Source organism: Marmota flaviventris, chromosome 3, assembly GCF_047511675.1.
Source record: "Marmota flaviventris isolate mMarFla1 chromosome 3, mMarFla1.hap1, whole genome shotgun sequence".
Lineage (NCBI taxonomy): Eukaryota > Metazoa > Chordata > Mammalia > Rodentia > Sciuridae > Marmota > Marmota flaviventris.
In genome coordinates, this window is record NC_092500.1 from 119419691 (window position 1) to 119437426 (window position 17736).

The window sequence follows — 17736 nt, forward strand, 5'->3', positions numbered from 1 at the left end:
GAAAAAAAAGTTTATTTGGGGTCTCGTAGTTTCGGAGGTCTTAGCCCATAGATGGCTAACTCCATTCCTCAGGGATCAATGTGAGACAGAACATAGTAGCTAAAGAGTGTAGCAGAGGAAAGCAGCTGGGAACAACCCAGGGAGCAGAGAAAGCTCTCCTCAACAAGGACAAAATGTAAACCCAGAAGGCACACCCCCAGGGACCCACCTCCTCAAGCCACATGCTATCTTCCTACAGTTAACACTGGTTTAATCTCTAGCAGGATTAATTTAGGTCTCTCATATCCCAATCATTTCACCTCTAAACCTTCTTGCCCTGTCTTACATGTGAGCTTTTGGGGGACACCTAATCCAAACCATAACGTTTTGCCCATGGCCTCCAAAAGCTTATGCCAATCTTACGATGCAAAATACATTTAGTCCATTTTTCAAGAGTCCCCACAGTCTCGACAATTCCAAGATTGCCCAAAAGTTCAAGTCCAAAGTATTCTCTGAGACTCAAGGCAAACTCTTAGCATGAGCTTCTGCAAAAATTGAAAGTGAGTTACATGTATCCTGTTTATAAAGGCACATAGTAAACATTTCCATTCCAAAAGGAAGAAATGGGAGCATAGAAAGAAAGGATGTGACCAAAGTAAGACTAAAATCCAGCTAGAAGGATAAACAATTCCTATAGCTCCATGTCTAGCAGCTGGGGCACATGGCATGATGACGTTCTCTCCAAAGATTGTACAGCTCTGCCCCTATAGCTTTGCTGGTTGCAGCCCCTATGTTCTCTCTGTTGGCCTGTCTTTGCTCAATTCTTGCAGTTTCCTAGACAGAGGTTCTACATTGCTGCCATTTTTTAATCTTGGGGGTCTCTGCTGCAGCTTTGGCTTTCTCACATCTCCATACATCACCCTCATAGGGGCTGCCCATAGGGACTTCAACCCTGCTGCACTTTGCCTGGCCTCCCAGGCCTTCCTTTGAAATCTCAGTGGACACCTCCATGACCCCGTAACTCCACCATTCTGCATTATGGCAGAACCAGCAGCACGTGGTTAATGTGACCACCTTGAACAGAAGCCTCCAAGGATCCTGGCTGCAGCAGCTTTTGAGTGCCTGAGTGACTAAGCATGGTGAAAAACGTCCTAGGCCGGGCACAGTGGCCAGTGGCTCAGGAGGCTGAGGCAGGAGGATCACGAATTCAAAGCCAGCCTCCCAGTAAAAGTGAAGTGCTAAGCAACTCAGTGAGACCCTGTCTCTAAATAAAATACAAATTCGGGGTGGGGATGTGGCTCAATGATTGAGTGCCCCTGAGTTCAATCCCTGATACAAAAAAAAAAAAATTCTAGGCTCTCTTATACAAGCAGGGTGCCCCACTAGTCTATGCTCAAAGAAATTTTTACTTTTATACCCTTGAGCCTGAGATGGGTGCAGTCTTGCCTATTATTGAATTGCCCTCAAGCCATCTTTCCTGTTGTCTAGCCCCAGTTTTACTCACTCTTCTGGCAAAACTCCCAAGTTTTCGAGATCTTTCTGGTTTGCTTTCCTCTTCTGATTAGCACAATAAACTTGGCTAAAAGCCACCAGCAATATCCATGCCACCACCTGAATACTATGCTGCCTAGAAATTTCTTCTACCAAATTAAGAAGTATATCCTCTTTAAATTTAGATTCACAGAAAGTCTCAGGACACAGGAAAATTGCAGATAACTTCTTAGCCAAAATGTAACATGAAAGACCTCTACTCCAGTTTCCAGTAGGGTCTTCCTTTTCCTCTGAAACATCATGAATCCTATCTTTGCTGTCCGTAGTCCTGTCAGCAGTCTATTCTTCTGAGCTCCCACCAGCGTTGCCCATTAAGTTCCACTTAAAACATTGTAAAGCTTTTCCAACTTGCATCTCTAAACTTGTCAAAATTCCAAAAGTGTCTGAACCACATGGTTAGGTTAGTCACAGCAATGATCCGTATTCTGTTTTAATCAGTTGTTTTGCCACTGTGACCAAAGGACCTGACAAGAACAATCAGAGGAGAAAAAGGTTATTTAGGGGCTCACAGTTTCAGAGGTCTTAATCCATAGATGGCCAACTCCATTCTTCAGGATCTGAGGTGAGGCAGCACGACATGGCAGAAGAGTGAAGCAGCGGAATGCGGCTCAGGATATAGTACCAGAAAGCGGAAAGAGACTCCTTGCCGCAGGCAAAATATGTACCCCAAAAACATGTCCCCCATGACCCACCTCCTCCAGCCACACCCTGCCTGTCTACATTTAATCTCTACCAGGGAATTAACATACTGATTAGGTGAAGACTCTCACAACCCAATCATTTTACCTCTAAACTTTCTTGCATTGTCTCACACTTGAGCTTTTGGGGGACACATCTAAACCACAACATATGCAGAGTTGTGGTAAGGCATTTGTGCTGTCATGTTGGTGGCTCACAGTAAGAGCACTTTTTAGTTGATGATGTAGCCACATTTCTTATGGGGACAGTGATATTTGCTTGCTACAGTAGATGGAAACTTTCTGTTTCCCTCTCTTTACTGCCAAATTTACAGAAGCCCTTGATAAACAGAAAAAAGGAACGAACTTTCTATGCCAACATTCTCACCAGCCCAAATTCCTGAATCTCTGACTGAGCTAAGAGGATGTTCTAGTGATCTGTACCTGTTCAGCCTTACCTCGTAGCAAAGAATAAAACAGAGAAGGAATTGGTTACAAAAATTGTTGTCCCTCAGTGGACAGAGTTCTACTGCATATCATTTCTCCTTGATGTAGTTTTGGCTTTCCAGAGTGACTGTGAAGCAGAGTTGATCAGTTTACTTGACCTGTACAGAGCTTTATCCCAGCCTTTCAGATGTCAAAGTTGTTTCTCTCTGACAGACATAATATTAAGATAAACTATCATTTTTGTAGACCTAATACATAGAGCTATTAGATTCTTTAAGGTTTACACGTGTCCATTGTCCTGTTTAACATGAATTACCCAAGAAAAAATGTAGATGCTTATTTACTATAATAGAAAAAGCATTGAGGTCAGGTTATGGCTCAGCGATGATAGAGCACTCGCCTAGCACGGGCAAGGCCCTAGGTTCAATCCCCAGCACCACATAAAAATAAATAAATAAAGATATTGTGTTTAACTACAACTAAATAAATAAGCATTGAATAAAAGAGACTTCAAGTAATTCATTAATCTTTTGGAGCCTCAGTTTATTCATCTCTAAAATGGGTTTGATAATAACTAACATACTTTTCTTGAGGCATTTATGTAGAGAGTAGTTTGTAAATCCATATTTTTCTGTACAGCTTGTAGGTGCTATTTGCTGAACTGCATATAACCAGCAGTCACTTCTCTATAGATTTTGCATACTTTCCAAAGTCTAATGCAAAAAATCTTTGTTTTTAAAACATTCTTTATAAAGAAGTCATAGAAATATTGATAGGAGCAAGGTGTGGGAACATTGGCAGAAGACACCAAATTTCTGTATCTTTAGAGTTGATCTCTTCCTAAACATCAACATTCTCTAGAACTCAAATACTTAACAACTTGCAGAAATTTCTAGAATTCTATGATCTTTGTTCTAGCCTATAGCAGTTGCCAAATTTAGAGTATATGATACTCCACATTTTTTGAACTACAATAGTTGATAGAGTAAGCTCTAATAATACACACTAGTTCAGATTTGAAAGCTTTCTCAACATTATAATAGGAATGGAATGCTGTTTTATTTTTTTAATTATAATCTCACCAGAGTATTTTTGGCTCAATTTTTTTCTCATCATGTTCTGTCTACCTTTGTATCTCTAAATTCAATTTACCATTCTTTTTTTTTCTTCATAATTCAGAATAGTTTGGGACTAGGCCAGATTCTTTCTTCCATTTTTTTCCTATAGAATGTTTTTCTGCTATATAAATATCTGTGAGGATTCCTTCAATGTAGCTGTTTCTGTGTTCCTTTTAAAGGCCACTAGGACATGTAGGGCCCCCAAAGATGCAACATTAGGGTAACCCATGCAAAGTGACATATTTCCATAGTTTGGCTCTTGTGAATTGTGCTGCTATAAACATAGGTATGCATGTATCCTTCTACTAAGATGACTTTAATTCTTCAGGGTAAATACTGAGAAGTGGTATAGCTGGGTCATATGATGGTTCCATGTCTAGTCTTTTAAGGAGCCTCCATACTGATTTTCATAGTGGTTGTACTAATTTACAGTCCCACCAAGAGTGTAAAAGTGTTCCTTTTTTCCACATCTTCTCTAGCAATTATTATTGTTTGTATTCTTTTTTTTTTTAAAGAGAGAGAGAGAGAGAGATAATTTTTTAATAGTTATTTTCTAGTTTTTGGCGGACACAACATCTTTGTTTGTATGTGGTGCTGAAGATGGAACCCAGGCCACACCCACGCCAGGCGAGCTTGCTACCGCTTGAGCCACATCCCCAGCCCTATTGTTTGTATTCTTAATGACTGCCATTCTAACTAGTAAGAGATGAAATCTCAGTGTAACTTTTTGTTTTTTCTTTGTGTGTGTGTTTTTTGTTGTTGTTTTGGTTTTGGTACTGAGGATTTAACCCAAGGGTGTTTTACAGTGAGCTATATTCCCACGACTTTTTTTTTTTTAATTTAATTTTATTTATTATTTTTTATTTTTTATTGTTGGTTGTTCAAAACATTACATAGTTCTTGATATATCATATTTCACACTTTGATTCAAGTGGGTTATGAACTCCCATTTTTACCCCATATACAGATTGCAGAATCACATCAGTTACACATCCATTGATTTACATATTGCCATACTAGTGTCTGTTGTATTCTGCTGCCTTTCCTATCTACTATCCCCCCTCCCCTCCCCTCCCCTCTTCTCTCTCTACCCCCTCTACTGTCATTCATTTCTCACCCTTGTATTATTTTTCCCTTTCCCCTCACTTCCTCTTGTATGTAATTTTGTATAACCCTGAGGGTCTCCTTCCATTTCCATGCAATTTCCCTTCTCTCTCCCTTTCCTTTGAAGGGCATCTAGGTTGGTTCCACAGTCTTGCTATTGTGAATTGTGCTGCTATGAACATCGATGTAGCAGTGTCCCTGTAGCATGCTCTTTTTAGGTCTTTAGGGAATAGACCGAGAAGGGGAATAGCTGGGTCAAATGGTGGTTCCATTCCCAGCTTTCCAAGGAATCTCCATACTGCTTTCCAAGTTGGCTGCACCAATTTGCAGTCCCACCAGGAATGTACAAGTGTACCCTTTTCCCCACATCCTCGCCAGCACTTGTTGTTGTTTGACTTCATAATGGCTGCCAATCTTACTGGAGTGAGATGGTATCTTAGGGTGGTTTTGATTTGCATTTCTCTGACTGCTAGAAATGGTGAGCATTTTTTCATGTACTTGTTGATTGATTGTATGTCCTCCTCTGAGAAGTGTCTGTTCAGGTCCTTGGCCCATTTGTTGATTGGGTTATTTGTTATCTTATTGTCTAATTTTTTGAGTTCTTTGTATACTCTGGATATTAGGGCGCTATCTGAAGTGTGAGGAGTAAAGATTTATTCCCAGGATGTAGGCTCCCTATTTACCTCTCTTATTGTTTCTTTTGCTGAGAAAAAAACTTTTTAGTTTGAGTAAGTCCCATTTGTTGATTCTAGTTATTAACTTTTGTGCTATGGGTGTCCTATTGAGGAATTTGGAGCCCGACCCCACAGTATGTAGATCGTAGCCAACTTTTTCTTCTATCAGACGGCGTGTCTCTGATTTGATATCAAGCTCCTTGATCCATTTTGAATTAACTTTTGTGCATGGCGAGAGAAAGGGATTCAGTTTCATTTTGTTGCATATGGATTTCCAGTTTTCCCAGCACCATTTGTTGAAGATGCTATCCTTCCTCCATTGCATGCTTTTAGCCCCTTTATCAAATATAAGATAGTTGTAGTTTTGTGGATTGGTTTCTGTGTCCTCTATTCTGTACCATTGGTCCATCCGCCTGTTTTGGTACCAGTATCATGCTGTTTTTGTTACTATTGCTCTGTAGTATATTTTGAAGTCTGGTATCGCTATACCGCCTGATTGACTTTTTATTTTTTATTTTGAGACAGGGACTTGCTAAGTTGCTGGTGTCAAACTTGCAGTTCTCCTGCTTCAGCCTCCTCAAACTCTGGGTCTCAAGTTAGTTTTGATTTGCATTTCCTTAATTGCTAATGATGTTGGAACTTTTTTAAATGTATTTGATGGCCATTTGTATTTCTTCTTTTCAAAAGTATCTGTTTAATTCATTTGCCCATTTATTAATTGGGTTTTTGAGGGGTTTTTTTAATATTCTCAATATAAATTCTCTGTCAGAAGAGTAGCTAGCAAGGATTTTTCCTCCTTCTATATTTTCTCTCTTTACATTCTTGATTGTTTCTTTTGCTGTTCAGGAGCTTTTTAATTTGACACCATTTCATTTATTAACTCTCGGCTTTATTTCCTGAATTGAGAAAGTTTTTGCTTATACCTCTATGCTGGAGTGTTGATCCTACATTTTATTTTAGGAGTTGCATAGTTTCTGGTCAAATTCCTAGGTCTTTGGTCCATTTTGATTTTTGTGCAGCATGAGAGATAAGGTTCTAGTTTTATTCTTCTACATATGGATAACCAGATTTTCAAGCATCATTTATTAAAAAGGATATCTGTTCTCTAATATATTTTTGGCACCTTTTTCAAGGATCAAATGATTGTAGATGAATGGATTTGTCTCTGTGTCTTCTATTCTGTATCACTGGCCTATGTGTCTGTTTTTATACCACTATGCTGCAGTGTTTTGGTTTGGTTTGTTTTGCTATTAAAAAGTTTATTTAAGAAAAAGGTTTAATATAAAAATGTACATGACCCAATTTTTATGTCATAGTTAAACAGGTTCTCTGGAGAAGGGACACAGATTTCTCTGCTGAACAACCATTATTTATACTTATTCAAAGGCTTCTAACATGATGATACTATTTCCTGCTATTACCACCCTTCCAATATTGTTCTATTGCCCACTAGTTCCCATCTTCTCACATTCATCTATCATAAGATTCATAAAGGGGTAAATTCCTGCAATATTCCTTGGACTTGTCTGCTACCATTTAATTTCAATGATAACTTCTTGTCCATAAATTCTTTCAGCTCAGGAGGGTGAGCTTTGCTCATGTTTTCTACTTGGCAGGCTCAGAGATGCTTTGAAACAGAATTAGCAGCCTTCTTTATCCTGCAATTTTTGTTGCTATAGTTCTGTAGTGTAATTTGAAGTCATGTATTATGATACCTCACTTTTTTGGCTTAGAATTGCACTAGAATTGCTTCGGCTGTATTCTTTTTTTCTTCCAAATTAACTTTAGGAATTTTTTTTCTAGTTCTGTGATGAATGTTGTTGTTATTTTGATGGCGATTTCACTGAATCTATATATTACTTTTGATAGTGTGGCCATTTTACCAATATTGATTCTGCCTATCCATGAACATGGGAGGTCTTTTCATCTTCTGAGATCTTCTTCAATCTCTTTCTTCAGTATCCTATCATTTTCATTGTAGAGGTATTTCACCTTCCTTAGTTAGATTTATTCTTGGGTTTTTTTGTTTGTTTGTTTTTGTTATTTTTGAGGCTATTTTGAATGGACTTGTTTTCCTGATTTTTTTTCAGAAGATTCATTGTTGGTATGTAAGAAAGCTATTGATTTTTGTATGTTGATTTTGTAACCTGCTACTTTTCTGAATTCATTAGTTTTCACAGTCTCTTTGTGACATTTTTTGGATCTTCTAAAATATAGAATCATATCATCTGCAAATAGTCACCCACCTTTTCTCTTAAATTCTAGCCAGAGTCTCCCATAACTGGGAGATCACTGAGAGAATGGTACACCCAGTTCTATTTTTTCATTACAATAACAGGAAAGGAATAGCCTCACCCTATCTCCTAAATTTATCATCCCCCCTCTCTGACAGAAATGACAGACACAAACTCTGTCTGCAAATTCTGTGGGGACTTTTTTTATGTGAGAACTCAGTGTCTTGCTGCCTATCAAAACTTCCATATAAGGAAGTTGGATTGAAGTTAGCCAACACCAACCACTTCACTTGTAAAATAGAAAAGAAAAAAAAAATGCCATCACCTTGATTCAATCTCAGTTAACATTTTTAGTGAATTGTTACTGTTTTTTATATGATATTGTCATAATCTGGATATATACAATGATGAATTCTCAAGTTTTTCCTCTTTTTAGTATAATGTTATATCTCACCTATGAAACTCAAAAAATATATATACTTCTTTTAGTTTCCCTTACAGGCACTTATATTATTTTTATGGCCTTTTTTTGGCCTTTAGTCACATGTATTTTATTTTATTTTTAAGGAGTATGCTTCCCTATAGACCTACTTTGAATCTAGCTCTGTATCTATGCAACTTCCCACAAATCACGGAACCTCTTCCTTTTTTAAAAAAATTTTTTTAGTTGTTGATGGACCTTTATTTTATTCATTTATTATATGCAGTGCTGAGAATCGAACCTAGTATCTCACACATGCTAGGCAAGTGCTCTACTGCTGAGCTACAACTCCAGCCTACAGAGCCTCTTCGTTAAGCATCAGTTTCCTCATTGGCTAATTGGCTAAATGATAATAATAAAGCCTACATCAAAGGTTATTGTGAAGGTAATAATGTATTCAGGGCTCATGGCCCTTTGGGTGGCAAACAGGAAGTGGCTTAATCAAATGACAATGAGGACAATATTAGTAGTGGTGGTGATACAGCCCTAAGATATCCATGAAATCCATTGCTGCCACTGTTTAGTTTGTAGATTTTTTTTATGTCCTGTTATAACATTCTTCTAATTGTATACAAAACCAACATTCCTAGTAATTATTTTTTTCTAAGTAAAAGATAATCATAAAAGATAGTAATCTTCTTTTCTGAGCCACTGACTGGGTCACTATCGAGCTCACTGTCAGAACAACACTACAGCTATCCTCCAGTTACCAGAGGCATGATAACATTAGCCAGACATTGAGTCCAACCTAATTATCTCTTAAGAAGCACCTCATGGTGACAAGTGAATTTTTTTCTTTTGGAGTTTTATGACATGAGGATAATTTTCAGCAATACTAAGAAGCAAGAGGGAAGAAGAAAAAAAAAAAAGCTACAATCTACCTCAATTCTGGTTTTAAGTAATTCTTGCCAGGCTTGGTGACTACATGAACTTCAAGGTCAAAAACAAAGACCTGTTAGGCCCCATGAAGTTGTAAGTAATTTTGCATGGGGAATTTTTTTCTTTCTTTCTTTCTTTTTTTAAGAGAGAGAGAGAGAGAGAGAGAGAATTTTTTTTAATATTTATTTTTTAGTTTTCGGTGAACACAACATCTTTATTTTATTTTTATGTGGTGCTGAGGATTGAACCTAGCGCCCCACGCATGCCAGGCGAGAGCGCTACTGCTTGAGCCATATCCCCAGCCAAATTTTTCTCTTAATATTTATTTTGTTGTTGTCATTGTTTTGCAATACTAAACATACACTTTACTGCTGAGATTTACCCACAGCCCCATTCAGTATTTTTTAAGATAGCATTTATAATGTTTCACATGTACATCCTGCACTTTTGTGGTTTCTGTTGGGTGATTTAAGGTGACATGTCCTGTGACTCACTTGATTTATTTCTTAGACTGAAAATTAAAGAGTTTTTTAAGCATCTCTGGAACATATGCTCTCAGATACATGGGTTTGTATCTTAACAATTATGAGGATTTGACTAGTGAGAAAGAGCTGTCTCCTCCTGTTTATGATATTTATTATTTGTAATTTGGACATTGTTCTTGGACAACCAAATATTCCTGCACTTTGTGCAAAATAAAATTCTTCACATCTTGTTTTTCCACAGTCATCTGAAAATGTGGGGCCCCTTGTAAAGCTCACAAGTACTTATTGAACAAAAATATCAGTGAGGATTGAGAATGTTGCTCCTGGTAGAGCATTTGTCTCCCATGTGCAACATCTAGAGTTTGATGATCTCTAATATCACCAAAATATTTTAAAATTCTGGGGGGGGGGGGTTGTTTGTTTTATTTGTGGTGCTAGGGAATGGACCACCTTGAACATGTTAGCAAGTACTCTACCACTTAGTTACAGCCCCAGTCCTAAAGTTTTTTTTAAAAAGTTAGAGTTTACCCTGAGGAAAAGTCACATGTATCTTATTCACATGTTTATATAGTAGTAATAGCTATTTTTAATGGTTTAGTTTTTCCCTGCACCTTAACAAGTTATCCTGTAATCTGACACCAGTCAATATTCAGTCAGCTGCGCCTTCTAGAACATTATATCATTAAGTTCATTAACTAGCCCCCTCAGTTAACATATGGCGGGACCCCTTTTTAATACCATCTTTGGAAGACAGGCCTAACAACTATCATACCACATTTTTATTTTATAGTGATGCTTTGACTCCCATTTTATCTGCCTATCTATAAAACAATAGCCTTGTTATAGTGGAATTTTGTGGTACTACTTTCATTAACTTGTCCTCGACTCCCCACTAATTTATTTTCTATACAGTCTGACTTTAGGATTACTATCTGTTTTAGGTTAAAGGAATATTTTCTTGGACACAAAACTGCATCATCAACCAAAACAAAAGAACTGTTCTCCCTTGATGTGTCTTCCTTCTTCCTGATGCTAGAATGACGAGGCTAAAGTTTCCAGCTGGGTCTGGCAGTCAGCATTTCTGGGGTAAATTAAATGAGCACAGTTGATTGAGGTATAGCTGGACTGTATCACTGGCTTCCCATAATGCCAGCAGATCAAAGCAATGCACAAATAGAGGCTTAGTCTATAAAATATTCAAAACAGATGGCTTGTTCTTTTTGGTGAAAATTCAGATTTTTAAGGCAAAACACTTGTTAGGAAAACTTCATTTCACTTCATCAAAAGATAGTCAAACAGAACGTGTGTGTGTGTGTGTGTGTGTGTATGCACACACACTGAACATATATATAACACTGTTCCTTCCTAAATTTTAAGATTCAAATCACAAAATTTTTACATGAGGAGGGATTTGGCAAGCACAGAAAGGTCTTAGTTTTCTGGGTTCCTTTTCATGTGAATATGAAATAAGTTACTCAGATTTTGCTTTTGGCACCCTGGATGTCAAATGAAAACATCTTAAATTTGGTCATATTGTTGTTTTGTTAGTGTATCATTATTTTAAAATCTAGTATTCAAATTGTTAAATCTTCCAGAAATTGATCCAGGATGTCCCTGACTTCATGTTTTCACAAACTGAAAAACACATTCTCCACACTCCCATATTATTTACATCTGGGTCCTTAAGTTCACATAGACTAATTCCATAAATGTGCTTTAGAGCTTTTATTATTTGGCTTTAAAACTGACTGAAATGAGAAAACAAAATTAATTCAAAAATATTTATTAGCTATCTTCTATATGCCTCCACTGCACCACATACCTGGGGGAAAAAAAATTTAAAGACCATGAAGCAAATGCCAAATAACAAATTTTCTTCAGCAGAGAAATTTGTCTAAGATGCAATGGGAAAAGCCATAAGACTTTAAGACTCAAAGACTCACAGGGGAGATGTCACTTGAGCTGACTCTTGGAGCATTAGGGATTTGCCAGGCAGATAAAACTTTCGACAAGAACATAGAAACACAAACAGCATAACAAATTTGACTGTACTCCTGGTAGTTCACTATAGATAACACTTAAGATATATAATAATTATCCATTGCCACATAACATTACACCAAAACTTGGCAACATAAAACAATACTAAACATTTATTATCTCAGTGGTTTCTATAGATCAAGAATTCAGGAGCAGCTTGACTGGGTCCATAGGTCTCTCCTGGGGTTGTAGTCAAGATGTCATTTCATACTGAATTTATCCAAAACTTTGACTGGGGAAGCATTCAATTCCAAGATGCTTAGTTTACTCGTAATTCATTCTGGGTTTTAGCAAGAACCTTCAGTTCCTCCCCATGTGAAATTCTCCATAGGGTTGCTAGAGTGTCTTTATGACACGGTGACCCAAAATGAGTGACCCAAGAGATCAGAGCAAGGAGAAAGCTACACTGCCTCTTATGACAAGAGAATCAAAAGTTACTTCTACTATGCTCTATACCTTAGAAGTGAGTCACTAAAACTGTCCCACATTTAATGGAGCAGAGGAGCTTATGTGCCACTTTTTGAAGGGAGGAATGTGAAATAATCTGTAGGCTTATGTTTAAATCATCATAGGATGTCAGAGAGGAAGAAATAAGCTCTAAGTCTAGTGCATTCAGCAGCCAGTGGACTGCCTCCTCAGTCTGTAGAGGAAGGACAGAAGGGGAAATGCTAGAAACAGGAAGAACAGTTATGAGCATCCTGCATTATCCTGGAGAATGATGCTAAGGGCTGAGTGGGTGCAATGAAGGAAGCATGTGAGAAGTGGGAGTATATTCATTATCAAGAAGATATGATTCTTCAAAGAATGTCCCAAATTGTTTTTAGTTTTTCATGATTTAGAGAATAGCTGGAGTGGTACACACCTATAATCTCAGTAGCTTGAGAGGCAGAGGCAGGAGGATCATAAGCCTAGGACAACTTGGCAAGACTCTGTCTCAAAATAAAAAATAAAAACAGGGCTGGGGCATAGCTCAGGGTTAAACTGCCCCCAGATGCAATGCCTAATACTGCAAAAAGAAAGACGGGAAAGGGAGAGGAAGGAAAGAAGGAAATAGGGCAAACTAAAAACCCAGTTACAGTTCAGAAAGTTAACTTGCACACAGTAACTATTTAGGTAAAAGCAATGAAACAAAGCCTGCATATTCTGTAATTGGTCAAGGTGGGAATCATTGGGAATCATCAGGCAATGATTCCTTAACACTGACAAAATTTTCCTGTCCATGAGATTTTATTAATTATATCTTTTTACAACTATTAATTTTCTTTCAATGCCTTTTGCCAAACCTAAACTTCCATTTAACTAATGTTTTAGTTTGTGTTAATATTATTGATATCAGTAATATTCTTTTAAGAATTTCCTCTTTAAAATTACAATTTCTAATTGTTGTCTGGGATCGGTCTGTTGCAGGGATTGGTCTGTTGCAGGGATTAGCAAAAAAATTTTAAAGGTCCAGATAGTAAATGTTTTATGCTTCACTAACATTTCACTCTCTGGCAATATATTCAGCTCCTTTGTTATAGTATGAAAACAGCCATAGACAAGAGGTAAACACATGAGCATGGCTATGATCTAATAACATTTTATATAAACACCGAAATTTTATTTTCATGTAATTTCTGTATATCACAAAGTATAATTCTTTTTTCTTTCAGCCACTTCAAAATGTAAAAGCCCTTTCTAGTTCATGGACTATACAAAAATAGGCTTTGGCCCATGGATTGTGATTTACCAACTCCTGGTCTCTTGTATTCTCTAATTCTTTGTGTTCAACACTTCACATACCTTACTTGGTGAGGCCACACACAAACAGTGAGGTTAAAATGTCCTGAGGGTCAGCATAACAGGTAGAGTTATTGCATGTAATCAAGTCTTCACAAGCTTAGGCATTTTTATACCCATTTTAAAGATGGTGAAACAGATGCATGAAAAGAACAATGATTATTAAAGAAGCTTTCTCTATAACAGGCATTTGGTTATGACAACTCTTTAAGGTACATGTTACCAGAGCATCTTGTTCTAGGTCTCCTAGCTAGATTTTAATAGACCCTAGAATCAAGCCAGACAGTCTGTCTCCAGAGCCTGTGCTTTTAACCACTGCACTATGTTCCTCAAGAGTTCTGTACTGCTTCACAGAGTGCATAAGATTTCATAGCATACAACATAAGGGATACAGATCTTTCTCTGGTTAAGGGCAGCCTCTGGGTTAAAAAGAAAAAAAAATTTAACCACAGTGTCTGAAACTGGATACCCAGTGATTAACATGATGTCACCAGCCAAGGGTTTGCATGCTTCTGGCTGGTGTTTGAATGGGTCATGTTTCTGGCCATATTCACAGCATCCACACAGCCTTCCCTGGCTCTAAAGAATGGAGACTACATTAAATGTATTAAATATAGGACTATAAGGTACTGAAACACCACAGCAGCTGTTTCCAGAGGAATATTCAAATAGAAGTAGTTCTTTGTCAAGATCATAAGGCACAAAGCATCACCTAAGTTAATTTAACTCCAGGCTAAAACAGAATTTTATGAAAGAAGTGACTGACATGAGAGCAGGAAAGGACAAGGAGCCAGACAATCAGCTGTGCCTTCTTAGATGGTGCATGTTGTCATTATTCCAAGAGATGCCAGGATGCAAGAGTTCCAGCTCAGGAGAGCCTGATGCTAACAAATCAGGCCACATTCCTGTGTGTGTGCGCACACACATGTGTGTTTTAAATAACACATAAATCTGATGCTTTGTTCTTGTGTACAGAAGTATATGATCATTGAGACAGAACATGTTATGAAAATCAAGAGATGCTGGAAACTTCAGATACATCAAATGTACAGCACCAAACTCAGAAGGTATCAACCTCAAAATGGCTTTACAATATTCTTTGATATGCTGCATATCTAGGATATGAGGTGTGGATGGTTCATTAGATAGATAAATGACAAGTTTATGAGACCCAGTGGCATGATCTCTTACTACTTAAATGAGCAAGAGGGCAGAGGCTTTGCTTCTGGTGGATAACCTAAAAAAAGGTTATTTCCTGTCAACGGTAGCAAGATTATAGCTGCTGAAGCCTAGGAGGCAATTGAATGAAGAGTCCCTCAGAATTATGTTACATATATTTGGGCAGATTGCTTAGAACAGGCAGACAACAAGTCCTCCAGTTAGTCTTTGATGCAAAAGTATACTTCTTGGGAGGAAAATCAGGAAAAAGCTGCTACTGTAGCAAGAGAGCTTAACATGGTGGGATAAAGTTGTTCCTGCATTCTCTAGTCCCTTTCTTTGACCTCTAGAGTTGATGTTTAGTTTATTCTTTCATTCTATTTCCTATTTTGTAAACACTCATAATATGTTAGTTACTCCGTACAAAAACTTGGTCTCTGCCCTTTAAGATTTTATACAAACTTAAGATGTTTCTGTTTCTTTTTCTTTTTTAGTATCAAGTCACTTTACTCCTAAACTAGGAACCTAGTTTTCTCTTTGTTACTCTGTTTGATCGTAGCTGCACACACTTCAGTCTGGGTACTTCCCCATTTCTGGTTCTTTGAACTCTTCCACATAGCCTGCCTATTCCCCATTTTTTCATTTGCTGTTATGCTGCCCTTTCCCTCTGAGGATCTGTGAACTCTGTCATTTGGTGGAGTTTCTTCTTTTGGCCCATTCTGTCTCACACATTTCAATAAACCATACCACTCTTGCCATTGCACTTCAGAACTGATCTTCAGTCAACACTTAGTGAGCCTGTATTTGGTGTAGAGAGAATCAGGGCACATGGGCTCTTCTTCCAAAAGGGGGGACCATGTATAACAGGACAAGGGTACCCTTGGCTGAAAATAATAAGGATGATCATATTCTAGGTTATTTAATCTTGATTTCCCTGACTGTTCACTTTAAAATACATAACATTAGCCAAAATTTGTAGGATTTCTGGTGTTTAGTCTTCTGAGCTTCTTTTGACATATGCTCAAATAATGAATTTTTAAAGTATCAAAGACTAGTAACTTGAAATGGTAGTGTCCATCAGTATTTGTGTTATGCTAAACAATTTAAACATTTTAAGAGAGATCAATTGAGTGACTGCATGAAAGATTCATTCTCAAATAAAGAAAGTTGATAGAGAAGAGTCTTTCTAATTCTTGTTTTTCCCAAATCTTTTTTTCCACCCCAAGACTGGATTACTACCAAGGTGAAAGGGGTGATGTCTGGAAATCGTTAATCCATGGGATTTGTTCACGGCATATAAAATTTTCAGAAAGTATTTGCTCTTTAAATATGATTTCCTGATTGACTGCAGCAGACGTAAATCCAGAAAGGACAACTCTGTCAGGGCAGCCAAGATCCCTCTTAGCTTCTCAGATGTATGGGATTTTTTTTTTTTTTTTGGTGGGGGGGTGCGGAGGGGGGATCTATCATGGCGTAGAAATAAAGATTCCTCTGTGAGCAGGGCAGAAGGAGAGAGATGAATTATCAGGGGAAAGTTAGAGAATAATAGTACGTTGAAACAAAGCAAAACTACTGGATTGGAAGTGGGAGGGGTGTACCGTGGCTTTCCTGGAATTAGCTTCTGTCTCACTTCATTTCAATTAATGGTAATGAGAGGAAGAAATTAGAGAGACACCTTTTGTGCCTCCTGTCCTGAGACTGGTTTCAGTCCTGGAAGTGCTGTCTCATAATATTAAGAACATCTCCTCATCCTCTCAGATATGCAGAGTTCTTGTGGCACTGAAACCTAACATACTGGCTGGGGTCCATTTTGCTCCGATCTTTTTTCTCATCTTGTCTCACACCCTCTTGCCAATTCAAGCATACACATAGGCATCTTAAACACCAAACCACAAACATTTCTGACACATCACAGTTCATTCCTGGCTTTGTTCAACTTTAGTATTAACTGATGAAATTCTTGTATGTAATTTGTCTTGCTCCAAAAAGAAAAATCCTTATTTCTGATATTTATATACAACTACAGATACATTTATATCATCCCCTGGATTCCAGGTGGTAACTAAACTCTCTTCCCCTTCCACAATACCCTCTTTGGCTAAGTTCTTGTTAAGCACTGTTAAATGAGGAGCCTTGTCTGCCAAAGGCTTCAGACACAGAGTGATATCCACAGTGGCCACAGCCTACAAGCATTCAGCAGTAAACTTCTAAATATCTGCATAGTCTATTTTTTTATTTGATGCTAGCATTGAAATAATAACATGACTAATGGCAAACTGTCTCTGTCTACTCTTCCAACTCCTGTGTGTACACATGAATGCACATATGCACACCCTTAACCTTACCATGAAATAAGTGATATTCATAGAAATGAGTGTCCTCCAGAGACTCACCTCTGTTTGGGAGGCTTTGTACAAATAAACTATCAAATCTCATAGTTTATAGATAGTCATACTTGGCTGTTCTTTGTAGTCCTATAGACTATGAGAAGGAACCAAAGATGTATTCTTCATAATCTAGATTCACATCCTGTTATATTGCATACTTGTTTACTGAGATACTGTCAAGGTAGGGAGATTCCTTTTGTTTACTCTGAGCAACTTCACTTGCATATTCCCTCCACTCCAAATGCATTTGTACATTAGAGAAGGAAGAAAATGAAATGTTGTGATAAGGTTGTTAGTGTGCTTTTCTCAGCAGGCAACAAGCATGTTGCAGCGTCTCAGATCCATCTGTCTAGCACCTGTGTATAATAACACCAAGAAGTGCTGTTGTGCTCAACTGCAGCAAATAATTATAATGGGTGCATTGAGCACAAAACCTCAAAGGGTCAAAATGGAGCACAAGTTACCAGTCTAGGCACTTGAATGTATGCACAGGCATGAAGGAACTAAAAACCACTTACAGTGCCTGTGGCTAACTGCCTACCTCATTTTCCCTTTTAAGCCCAGCATCAGTCTTCACTTGGCTTGCCTGATTAAAAAAAAAAAAAAAAGTGAGGCTCTTTTTCTCATTTGCCTTATTTTTTCCCCATGCTTAGATTTTTTCCCCTCATTTTTCACTTATCAGCATATAGCCCTGGAACTTTACAGCAGGGACAACTTTATAGAACATATATACATGCTAATAT

At 37.7% G+C, this 17736-nt stretch overlaps 1 protein-coding gene and 1 pseudogene across 5 annotated transcripts in view; one reads left to right on the forward strand and one right to left on the reverse strand.

Annotated features, from left to right (window-relative positions):
• The window catches only part of Erc1 (ELKS/RAB6-interacting/CAST family member 1), a 546275-nt gene that overhangs the window by 480949 nt on the left and 47590 nt on the right, over positions 1 to 17736 (forward strand). The window lies entirely within an intron of this gene.
• LOC114104818 (small nuclear ribonucleoprotein G pseudogene) lies at positions 6927 to 7150 on the reverse strand (annotated as a pseudogene).